This window comes from Macaca nemestrina, chromosome 3 (assembly GCF_043159975.1).
Source record: "Macaca nemestrina isolate mMacNem1 chromosome 3, mMacNem.hap1, whole genome shotgun sequence".
Lineage (NCBI taxonomy): Eukaryota > Metazoa > Chordata > Mammalia > Primates > Cercopithecidae > Macaca > Macaca nemestrina.
Window position 1 is genome coordinate 133,513,163 of NC_092127.1, and position 10,418 is coordinate 133,523,580.

General features: G+C 43.0%; 2 non-coding genes across 2 annotated transcripts; one reads left to right on the forward strand and one right to left on the reverse strand.

The window, feature by feature from the left end:
- Positions 1–1,611: 1,611 nt before the first annotated feature.
- LOC112425849 (U6 spliceosomal RNA) lies at positions 1,612–1,716 on the reverse strand. Its single transcript, XR_003017005.2, has one exon. It is a non-coding gene; the product is annotated as a U6 spliceosomal RNA (small nuclear RNA).
- Positions 1,717–5,570: 3,854 nt separating this feature from the next.
- LOC112425843 (U6 spliceosomal RNA) lies at positions 5,571–5,681 on the forward strand. The gene has a single exon (XR_003016999.2). It is a non-coding gene; the product is annotated as a U6 spliceosomal RNA (small nuclear RNA).
- The last annotated feature ends 4,737 nt before the right edge of the window (positions 5,682–10,418 follow it).

The following is a 10,418-nucleotide window of genomic DNA, read 5'->3' on the forward strand; positions in this document are numbered from 1 at the left end:
GGAGATCGAGAACATCCTGGCTAACACAGTGAAACCCCATCTCTACTAAAAAAAATCTCTACAAAAACATTAGCTGGGTGTGGTGGCAGGTGCCTGTGGTCCCAGCTACTCGGGAGGCTGAGGCAGGAGAATGGTGTGAACCTGGGAGGTAGAGCTTGCAGTGGACCGAGATGCCACTGCACTTCAGCCTGGGCAACAGAGTGAGACTCCGTCTCAAAAAAAAAAAAAAAAATTAGGTTTCCTGCTGGGCATAGTAGCTCTAACCTGTAATCTCAGCACTTTGTGAGGCCAAAGAGGGATAATTACTTGGGCCCAGGAGTTCAAGACCAACCTGAGCAACATAGACCACATTTCTATAAAAACTTTGAAAAATTAGCTGGGCATGGTGACATACCCCTGTAGTTACTAGCTACTTGGGAGGCTGCGACGGGAGGATCTCTTGAGTCCAGGAGTTTGAGGCTGCAGTGAATTCTGATCGCACGCCACTGCACTCTAGACTGGGCTACAGAGCAAGACCTTGTCTCCAAAACGAGAGAGAGAGAGAGTTCCTGAATTAGACCCACCCAGGGATGCCTATGGATATGCAGAACCTTCTAAAAAGATTTCAAAATTTTTTCTTGCTTCTTTTAAAAGACTTATTACAAAAGGCAAGTGAAAAACTTAAGTAATTAATTGATAAGAAAAATGGAAACTGCCAACCTTTTTGCTTAGTTACTATCACACCCCAAAGACAAAGAGAAAGCAGGAAAAGTGTTTTTTATAAAGCGTAGACCCTCAGGTCAAGCAGTTTTGCTTTTTTTTTTTTTTCAGAGTTCTCAATGTTAGAGTCCAGACATAGAACATGATTTGTCTGACCTATTTGTTAATGGACTCCACCCTAAACTCAGTAATCCAGTTAAGAAACAGAAGCAAAATTGAAAAGCCACCAATCTGACTAAATTATTATCCAGAATACGGCATGCTGGCATTCAGCTAGTTTTTTTGTTTGTTTGTTTGTTTGTTTGTTTGTTTGTTTTTAAGACAGAGTCTCCCTCTGTTGTCCAGGCTAAAGCGCAGTGGCACAATCTTGGCTCACTGCAATCTCCGCCTCCTGGGTTCAAGTGATTCTCCTGCCCCAGCCTCCTGAGTAAGCAGCTTGGATTACACGTGCATGCCACCACATCCAGCTAAGTTTTGTGTTATTAGTAGAGACAGGATTTCGCCATGTTGATCAGGCTGGTCTCAAACTCCTGACCTCAAGTGATCCACCTGCCTTGGCCTCCCAAAGTATTGGAATTATAGGCGTGAGCCACTGTGCCCAGCCTGATTTTTTTTTTTTTGAGACGGAGTCTGGCTCTGTCACCCAGGCTGGAGTGCAGTGGCCGGATCTCAGCTCACTGCAAGCTCCGCCTCCCGGGTTTACGCCATTCTCCTGCCTCAGCCTCCCGAGTAGCTGGGACTACAGGCGCCCGCCACTGCGCCCGGCTAGTTTTTTGTATTTTTTAATAGAGACGGGGTTTCACCGCGTTAGCCAGGATGGTCTCGATCTCCTGACCTCGTGATCCACCCGTCTCGGCCTCCCAAAGTGCTGGGATTACAGGCTTGAGCCACCGCGCCCGGCCGATTTTTTTTTTAAATACGGAATGCTTCACAAATTTGCGTGTCATCCTTATGGAGGGGACCATGCTAATCATCTCTGTATCATTCTAATTGCAAGCACCAGATTTTTTTTAATGTTCAGTTTTTTTTAGAACCGAGTTCTTTTTCTGTCACCCAGGTGGGAGCGCAATGGTACAATCGTAGCTCACTGCAACCTCAAATTCCTAAGTTTAAGCAATTCTCTTGCCTCAACCTCCCAAGTAGCTAGGACTACAAGCACACATCACCAGACCTGGCTAATTTTTAAAAAATTTTCTTGTAGACACAAAATCTTGTCATATTGCCTAGGCTGGTCTTGAACCTCTGGCCTCAAGTGATCCTCCCACCTCGGCCTCCAAAAATGCTGGCGTTATAGGCCTGAACCACCATGCCTGACCTCGAATCAGACTTTTAACCATAGCCATTTTAAGTCCACAGTTAATTATCTTATTCTCATGCTGTTCTGAAACCTTTTTTTTTTCTTTTTTGAAGCAGAGTCTCACTCTGTTGCCCAGGCTGGAGTGCAGTATCATGATCTTGGCTCACTGCAACCTCCACCTCCCTGGCTCAAGGGATCCTCTGAGTAGCTAGGACTACAGGTGTGCACCACTACGCCCAGCTAATTTTTTTTTTTTTTGTAGAGATAAGGTTTCACCGTGTTGCCCAGGCTGGTCTCGAACTCTTAGGCTCAAGCAGTCTGCCCACCTTGGCCTCCCCAAGTGCTGGGATTACAGGCATGAGCCACCTGCCCAGCCCGTCTGAGAGCTTTTTGCAAACAACTGTAATCCTAAAGTGTTGTGTCTTCAAGAAGATTCATGGGAAGTGTGGCCCGGTGCAGTGGCTCACGCCTGTAATCCCAACACTTTGGGAGGCCAAGGCAGGTGGATCACTTGAGGTCACAAGTTCAAGACCAGCCTGGCCAACATGGTGAAACCCTGTCTCTACTAAAAATACAAAAATTAGCCAGACATGGTGGTGTGTGCCCATAATCCCAGCTACTTGAGAAGTTAAGGCAGGAAAATTGCTTGAGCCCGGGAGATGGAGGTTGCAGTGAGCCAAGATCATGCCACTGCACTCCAGCCTGGGCGACGGAGGGAAACTCCGAAGATTCATGGGAAGTGTTAAGGAAAACAAAATGAGAAGGACTCCGTACTTCCATATTTGAGTCCTTGTGGATGAACTGCAACCTAACTTAATAAGTAAACAAAATTGAAAACCTAACTTAGAAGTTATAACAATAGTGCCTATAACAATAGCTGAGTCTTAGCCAATGCCAGTACAGCTATACTTCAACCATTCATACACTGCTGAGTGTTCAGACTATATTCAAATAAGGCAAATGCCAAGCTGTAACTAATTCAGCTTTTTCTGAGCCTCACTTCCAGTTTCTGTACGTCACTTCCTTTTTTTTGTCTATAAATTTCTTCTGACCACGAGACACCATTGGAGTTTCTTTGAATCTGCTGTGATTCTGGGGGTTGTCTGATTCGCAAATCATTCATTGCTCAATTAAACTCCTTTAAATTTAATTCGGCTTTTTCTTTTAACAGAAGGATAGAGAGGACTCTGACAAATAAATGTAGGTTTCTGATAACTTTAAGATCATACCACTGAACTAGGTAGAAATTTCCAGAACTCTAATGAAGAAACTGATGGGTTCGTGAGCTGCTAACCAAGATCAAGCAGAGCAAAAATTAATTACATGGGATTAAATAAACTGATGAAGAAGAATTATGGGTTTTTACAGCATTTTTATTTGAAATATTGCAGGTTTTTTGTTTGTTTGTTTGCTTGTTTTTGAGACAGAGTCTCGCTCTGCTGCCAGGCTGGATGGAGTAGAGTGGCACGATCTCGGCTCACTGCCACCTCTGCCTCCCAGGTTCAAGTGATTCTCCTGCCTCAGCCTCCTGAGTAGCTGGGACTATAGGCGCATGCCACCATGCCCAACTAATTTTTTGTATTTTTAGTAGAGACTGGGTTTCACCATGTTGGGCAGGATGGTCTCAATCTCTTGACCTCATGATCCACCTGCTTTGGCCTCCCAAAGTGCTGGGATTACAGGTGTGAGCCACTGCGCCCGGCCATATTGCAGGTTTTTAAATATTTTGTTTTTCAGATTTAAGACAACTCTTTTAAGCTACCTGTAACTTACAGCAATTTGGCAAAGTATGCTTTTGTGAACAAAAATTGAAACATTTACTTTCAGTACCTACCTGATCCCTCCAGAATTTAGAAATATTCATGAAAATTTTTATTTTCATGGCAATATAGTTATTTTCCTAGTTAATTTCAGTAAGAATCTGCTCTGTTTTCTCAGGATAAAATTGGAAATATTAGTTATATTTTTTCACTGGGATACCATATTTGACAAGTGCATAGAATGAATCTATAGGTACTGTAGACAAAGTCTGAAGTATGCTTTGGTTTGGCTTCATGGCCTCAAGAGGTTGTTAATAATCCAAGCCAATGGATTTGATTTTCTATTAAAAGTTCCAGCAAAGCAACATTTAATAGAGCCTATGTGGTCAATTGTTATTCTTGCTGTACTTATATAAATAAACAGCCCAAGTTTGATGAGACTAAGCTTATTTTGCAAACAAAGTACTTTTACTCTGATTATCTTTGGTAGAAATGGGGGTGACTGTAGAGCAGGGGTCCTCAATCCCTGGCTCCCCTGTTAGGAACCGGGCCACACAGCAGGAGGTGAGCAGCAGACGAGCAAGTATTACCACCTGAGCTCTGCTTCCATCAGACCATCAGCAGCATTAAAGTCTCATAGGAGGCCAGGCTTGGTGGCTCATGCCTATAATCCCAGCACTTTGGGAGGCCAAGCTGGGGGGATTGAGGTCAGGGGTTCAAGACCAACTTTGCCAACATGGTGAAGCCCCATCTCTACTAAAAATACAAAAATTAGCCAGGTGTGGTGGCACACACCTATAATCCCAGATACTTAGGAGACTGAGGCAGTATTCCCTTGAACCCTGGAGGCAGAAGTTGCAGTGAGCCAAGATCAAGTCACTGCACTCCAGCCTGGGTGACAGAGTGAGGCTCCATCTCAAAAACAAAAACAAAAAATTCTCATAGAAGTGGGAACCCTATTGTGAACTTCATATGTGAGGGATCTAGGTTTCTTGCTTCTCATGAAAATCTAATGCTTGATGATCTGAGGTGAAAGTTTAATTCCAAAACTATCCCCTCCACCCCCACCCTGTTCTATGGAAAAATTGTCTTCCACAAAAAGGTTGGAGACCACTGCTATTGAGAGAAAAACTATGTTTCCAAGGAAAGCTATAGTATATCTGTTATTACAGTGTATCCCTGTTCCTTGTTCTCAAGTTTTTATCATCTACCTGTAGACTAAACTAGATTCTGAATTATTCTAGTTTCCTCCAATATGTGGCTACAACTCTCCAACTAAAAATGAGAACTACTCTGTTCCCGAAGCCCTACAAGCAGAAGCTGGACAACTCAATGTAAATTTTAAAGGACAAGTCTTATTACTGATCTGTGGGCCAAAAAGAGATTTCACCAAAATGCATGATGCCATAACCAGAGACAATCAAACTGCAAATCAAGATGAGAAGCTGGACTGGGCCTGGTGGCTTACACCTGTAATCTCAACACTCTGGGAGGCTGAGATAGGCAGATCACTTGAGGTTAGGGGTTCAAGACCAGCCTAGCCAACATCTCGACTCACTACAACCTTTGCCTCTCAGGCTCAAGTGATTCTCCTGCCTCAGACTCCCAAGTAACTGGGACTACAGGCACCTGCCACCACGCCTGGCTAATTTTTTGTATTTTTAGTAGAAACAGTGTTTCACCATGTTGGCCAGGCTGGTCTTGAACTCGCGACCTCAGGTGATCCATCCACCTCAACCTCCCAAAGTGCTGGGATTACAGGTGTGAGCCACTGTGCCCAGTCTCATGATCTGTTTTATAAAGTAAGACTTCTAGTGCTCAGCTTCAGTAGCACATATACTAAAACAATTAGAACAATACAGAGAAGATTAGCATGGCCCCTGTACAAGGATGACATGCAAATTCTTGAAGCATTCCATATTTTTGTAAAAAAGACTTCTAGATCCACTTGTTCTCACTTCTTGCCTTAATTTATCCCAGTCATGGGATGCTAGATTACCTACTAGCTGAACAGGAAGGAGTCTGTGTAGTTGCTGATACTTCTCATTGCACATAGGTAAATATATCAAGTATTGTAGAGACTCAGTTATTAAAAATTAACATCTACTTGGTTAAAACAGGCAGACTCATCATCTAGCTCATTCTTAGATATGTTTGATTTTAGTTGCTTTAGTTCATGGAGACCCTGGGTAAGAAGCATACTCCAAATTTTTGGTATTATCCTCCTGATGGTCACAATATTAGTCTTCCTGGTACACAGTATCCTCTCAAAAAGTCTTAAATATCTACATGCAGCCATCTGCTGAATGCTAAATGGTCTTTTGGGCTGGAATGAAGAAAACTTAAAGAAACACATGATAGCCGGGCGCGGTGGCTCAAGCCTGTAATCCCAGCACTTTGGGAGGCCAAGACGGGCGGATCACAAGGTCAGGAGATCGAGACCATCCTGGCTAACCCGGTGAAACCCCATCTCTACTAAAAAATACAAAAAACTAGCCAGGCGAGGTGGTGGGCGCCTGTAGTCCCAGCTACTTGGGAGGCTGAGGCAGGAGAATGGCGTAAAACCGGGAGGCGGAGCTTGCAGTGAGCTGAGATCCAGCCACTGCATTTCAGCCTGGGCGACAGAGTGAGACTCCGTCTCAAAAAAAAAAAAAAAAAAAAAAAAAGAAACACATGATAAGAAAGACAATGTAACCCATGAATGATGTATGGAGAGTGCACCCCAAAATGATGGTGACTGTTGGATTGTATTGATGCCCTAAGTCTTGGTCACACTCTCACCTATGAGAGACCCTGACAAAAAGAGGGGAATTGTTCAATACAATTATATCTCTTTGGGCTCAACAGACCAAATCAAAATGGAGTTACTTGTCCTGAAGTTCCATACCAACAAACTGAAACTAAGTTGTTTATGTGACACTTCAAGATAGCAGGAGTTAATAGGCAAATTCCCAAATAGTGCAGTTTTATCTGGCTTGATAAAGTCCCTCCTGCTTTAACCTTTACAGGGAAAGTAGCTTTGAAATGACCAATCTGCTTTTTGTTTTTTTCGTTCTGTTTCTGCTTTCCTCAGCCCATTTCTTTTCTTTTCTTTTCTTTTTTTTTTTTTTTTTTTTTTTGGAGACAAAATATCACTCTGTCGCTCAGGCTAGAGTGCATGATCTCAACTCACTGCAACCTCCATTTCTCAGGTTCAAGCGATTCTCCTGCTTCAGCCTCCCAAGTAGCTGGGATTACAGGCACATGCCCAGCTAATTTTTGTGTCTTTAGTAGAGACAGGGTTTTGCCATGTTGACCTGGCTGGTCTCAAACTCCTGACCACCCTCTTTGGCCTCCCAAAGTGCTGGAATTACAGGTGTGAGTCATCATGCCAAGGCTCCTCAGCTTATTTCTCTCTATAAAGCCAAACTCCTTTACTCAGCTCACTGGAGCAAAGAAGTTTGGTTTTACAGGATGAATCACACACACATGAAAAGTCAATTAAGATCTTTAAACTAAATTTGTTGTAATTTTGACTTTTGAAAGGAGTAATACCTAAGCATTAAAACAAAAAGTTTTAATTTTTACTTAGAGGAAGTTGGGGAGAGTATAAAGGAGAAAAGAAACGAACTTTGAACAATTATTCATTTATCTAACAAACATTTATTAAGTGCTTTTTGTGTTCCAGGCACTGTGCTATGCACTATGAATTCAGGGATATAATATGTTTTCAGATTAGATATCAAAGTATTGTTTAAATACAGGCATACCTCATTTTATTGTTTCGCTTTATTACAGTAAAAAGTAGTGTATGTTCTGACTGCTCCATTGAGTGGCCGTTTCTCTGTCTCTCTCCCTTTCCTCAGGCCTCCTTATTTCCTGCAACACAATGATATTGAAATTAGGCCAATTAATAACCCTACAGTGGCCTCGAAGTGTTCAAATGAAAGGAGGAGTCATACATCTCTTACTTTAAAAGCTAGAAACAATTAAGCTTAATGAGGAAGGGGGCATGTCAAAAGCTGAGACAGGCCAAAAGCTAAGCCTCTTGCATCAGTTAGCCAAGTTGTGAATGCAAAGGAAGAGTTCTTGAAGGAAATTAGAAGTGTTACTCCAGTGAACACACGAACGATTAAAAAAAAAAAAAAAAAAAGCAAAACAGCTTTATTGTTGATACAGGGAAAGTTTGAGTGGTCTGGATAGAAGATCAAACCCATCACAACATTCCCTTAAGCCAAAGCCTAATCCAGAGGAAGGCCTTAACTCTCTTCAGTTCTATAAAGGCTAAGAGAGGTTGGAAAGCTGCAGAAGAAAAGTTTGAAGCTAGGCAGAGGTGTTTCATGAGGCTTAAGGAAATAAGCTGTCTCTATCATGTAAAAGTGCAAGGTGAAGCAGCAAGTGCTGATGGAGAAGCTGTAGCAAGCTATCCAGAAGATCTAGCCTAATAATCAATAAAGATGAACCCACTAAACAGATTTTCACTGTAGATGAAACAGCCTTACATGGGAAGAAGATGACATCCAGGAAAAAGCTGCCAGGAAGCTCAAATTGGGTGGAGCCCCCCGCAGCTCAAGGAGGCCTGCCTGCCTCTGTAGACTCCACCTCCGGGGACAGGGCATAGCTAAACAAAAAGCAGCAGAAACCTCTGCAGATGTAAAAGTCCCTGTCTGACAGCTTTGAAGAGAGCAGTGGTTCTCCCAGCACAAAGGTTGAGATCTGAGAACAGACAGACTGCCTGCTCAAGTGGGTCCCTGACCCCTGAATAGCCTAACTGGGAGACATCCCCCACTAGGTGCAGACCAACACTTCACACCTCACACAGCTGGCTACACCCCTGAGACGAAGCTTCCAGAGCAAGAATCAGACAGCAACACTTGCTGTTCAGCAATATTCTATCTTCTGCAGCCTCCACTGCTGATACCCAGGCAAACAGGGTCTGGAGTGGACCTCAAGCAAACTCCAACAGACCTGCAGCTGAGGGTTGTGACTCTTAGAAGGAAAACTAACAAACAGAAAGGACACCCACACCAAAACCCCATCAGTACGTCACCATCATCAAAGACCAAAGGCAGATAAAACCACAAAGATGAGGAAAAAGCAGTTCAGAAAAACTGAAAATTCAAAAAATCAGAGCACATCTCCCCCTCCAAAGGAACGCAGCTCATCACCAGCAACGGAAAAAAGCTGAACGGAGAATGACTTTGATGAGTTGAGAGAAGAAGGCTTCAGTCAATCAGACTTCTCAGAGCTAAAGAAGAAACTACATAACCAGCGCAAAAAACTAAAAATCTTGAAGAAAGAATGGATGAGTGGATAACTAGAATAATCAATGCAGAAACTTTAAAAGAACTAATAGAGATGAAAACCATGACACGAGAACTACGTGACAAATGCACAAGCTTCAGTAACCAACTCGATCAACTAGAAGTAAGAGTATCAGTGATTGAAGATCAAATGAATGAAATGAACTGAGAAGAGAAGTGTAGAGAAAAAAGAGTAAAAATAAATGAACAAAGCCTCCAAGAAATATGGTATTATGTGAAAAGACCAAATCTACGTCTGATTGGTGTGCCTGAAAGTGAGGGGGAAAATGGAACCAAGTTGGAAAACACTCTGCAGGATATCATCCAGGAGAACTTCCCCAACCTAGTAAGGCAGCCAACATTCAAATTCAGGAAATACAGAGAACGCCACAAAGATACTCCCCAAGAAGAGCAACTCCAAGATACATAATTGTCAGATTCACCAAAGTTGAAATGAAGGAAAAAACGTTAAGGGCAGCCAGAGAGAAAGGTTGGGTTACCCACAAAGGGAAGCCCATCAGACTAACAGCAGATCTCTCGGCAGAAACTCTCCAAGACAGAAGAGAGTGGGGGCCAATATTCAACATTCTTAAAGAAGAGAATTTTCTGCCGGGCGCGGTGGCTCAAGCCTGTAATCCCAGCACTTTGGGAGGCCGAGATGGGCGGATCACAAGGTCAGGAGATCAAGACCATCCTGGCTAACATGGTGAAACCCCGTCTCTACTAAAAATACAAAAAAAAAAACTAGCCGGGCGAGGTGGCGGGCGCCTGTAGTCCCAGCTACTCGGGAGGCTGAGGCAGGAGAATGGCGTAAACCCGGGAAGCGGAGCTTGCAGTGAGCTGAGATCCAGCCACTGCACTCCAGCCTGGGCGACAGAGCGAGACTCCGTCTCAAAAAAAAAAAAAAAAAAAAAAGAAGAGAATTTTCAACCCAGAATTTTGTGTACACCCAAACTAAGTTTTTTAAGTGAAGGAGAAATAAAACCCTATACAGACAAGCAAATGCTTAGAGATTTTGTCACCACCAGGCCTGCCCTATAAGAGATCCTGAAGGGAGCACTAAACATGGAAAGGAACAACCAGTACAAGCCATTGCAAAAACATGCCAAAATGTAAAGTCCATCAATGCTATGAAGAAACTGCATCAACTAACAAGCAACATAACCAGCTAATCTCATAATGACAGGATCAAGTTCACACATAACAATCTTAACCTTAAATGTAAATGGTCTAAATGGTCCAATTAAAAGACACAGACTGGCAAATTGGATAAAGAGTCAAGACCCATCAGTTTGCTGTATTCAGGAGACCCATCTCACATGCACAGACACACATAGGCTCAAAATAAAGGGATGGAGAAAGATCTACCAAGCAAATGGA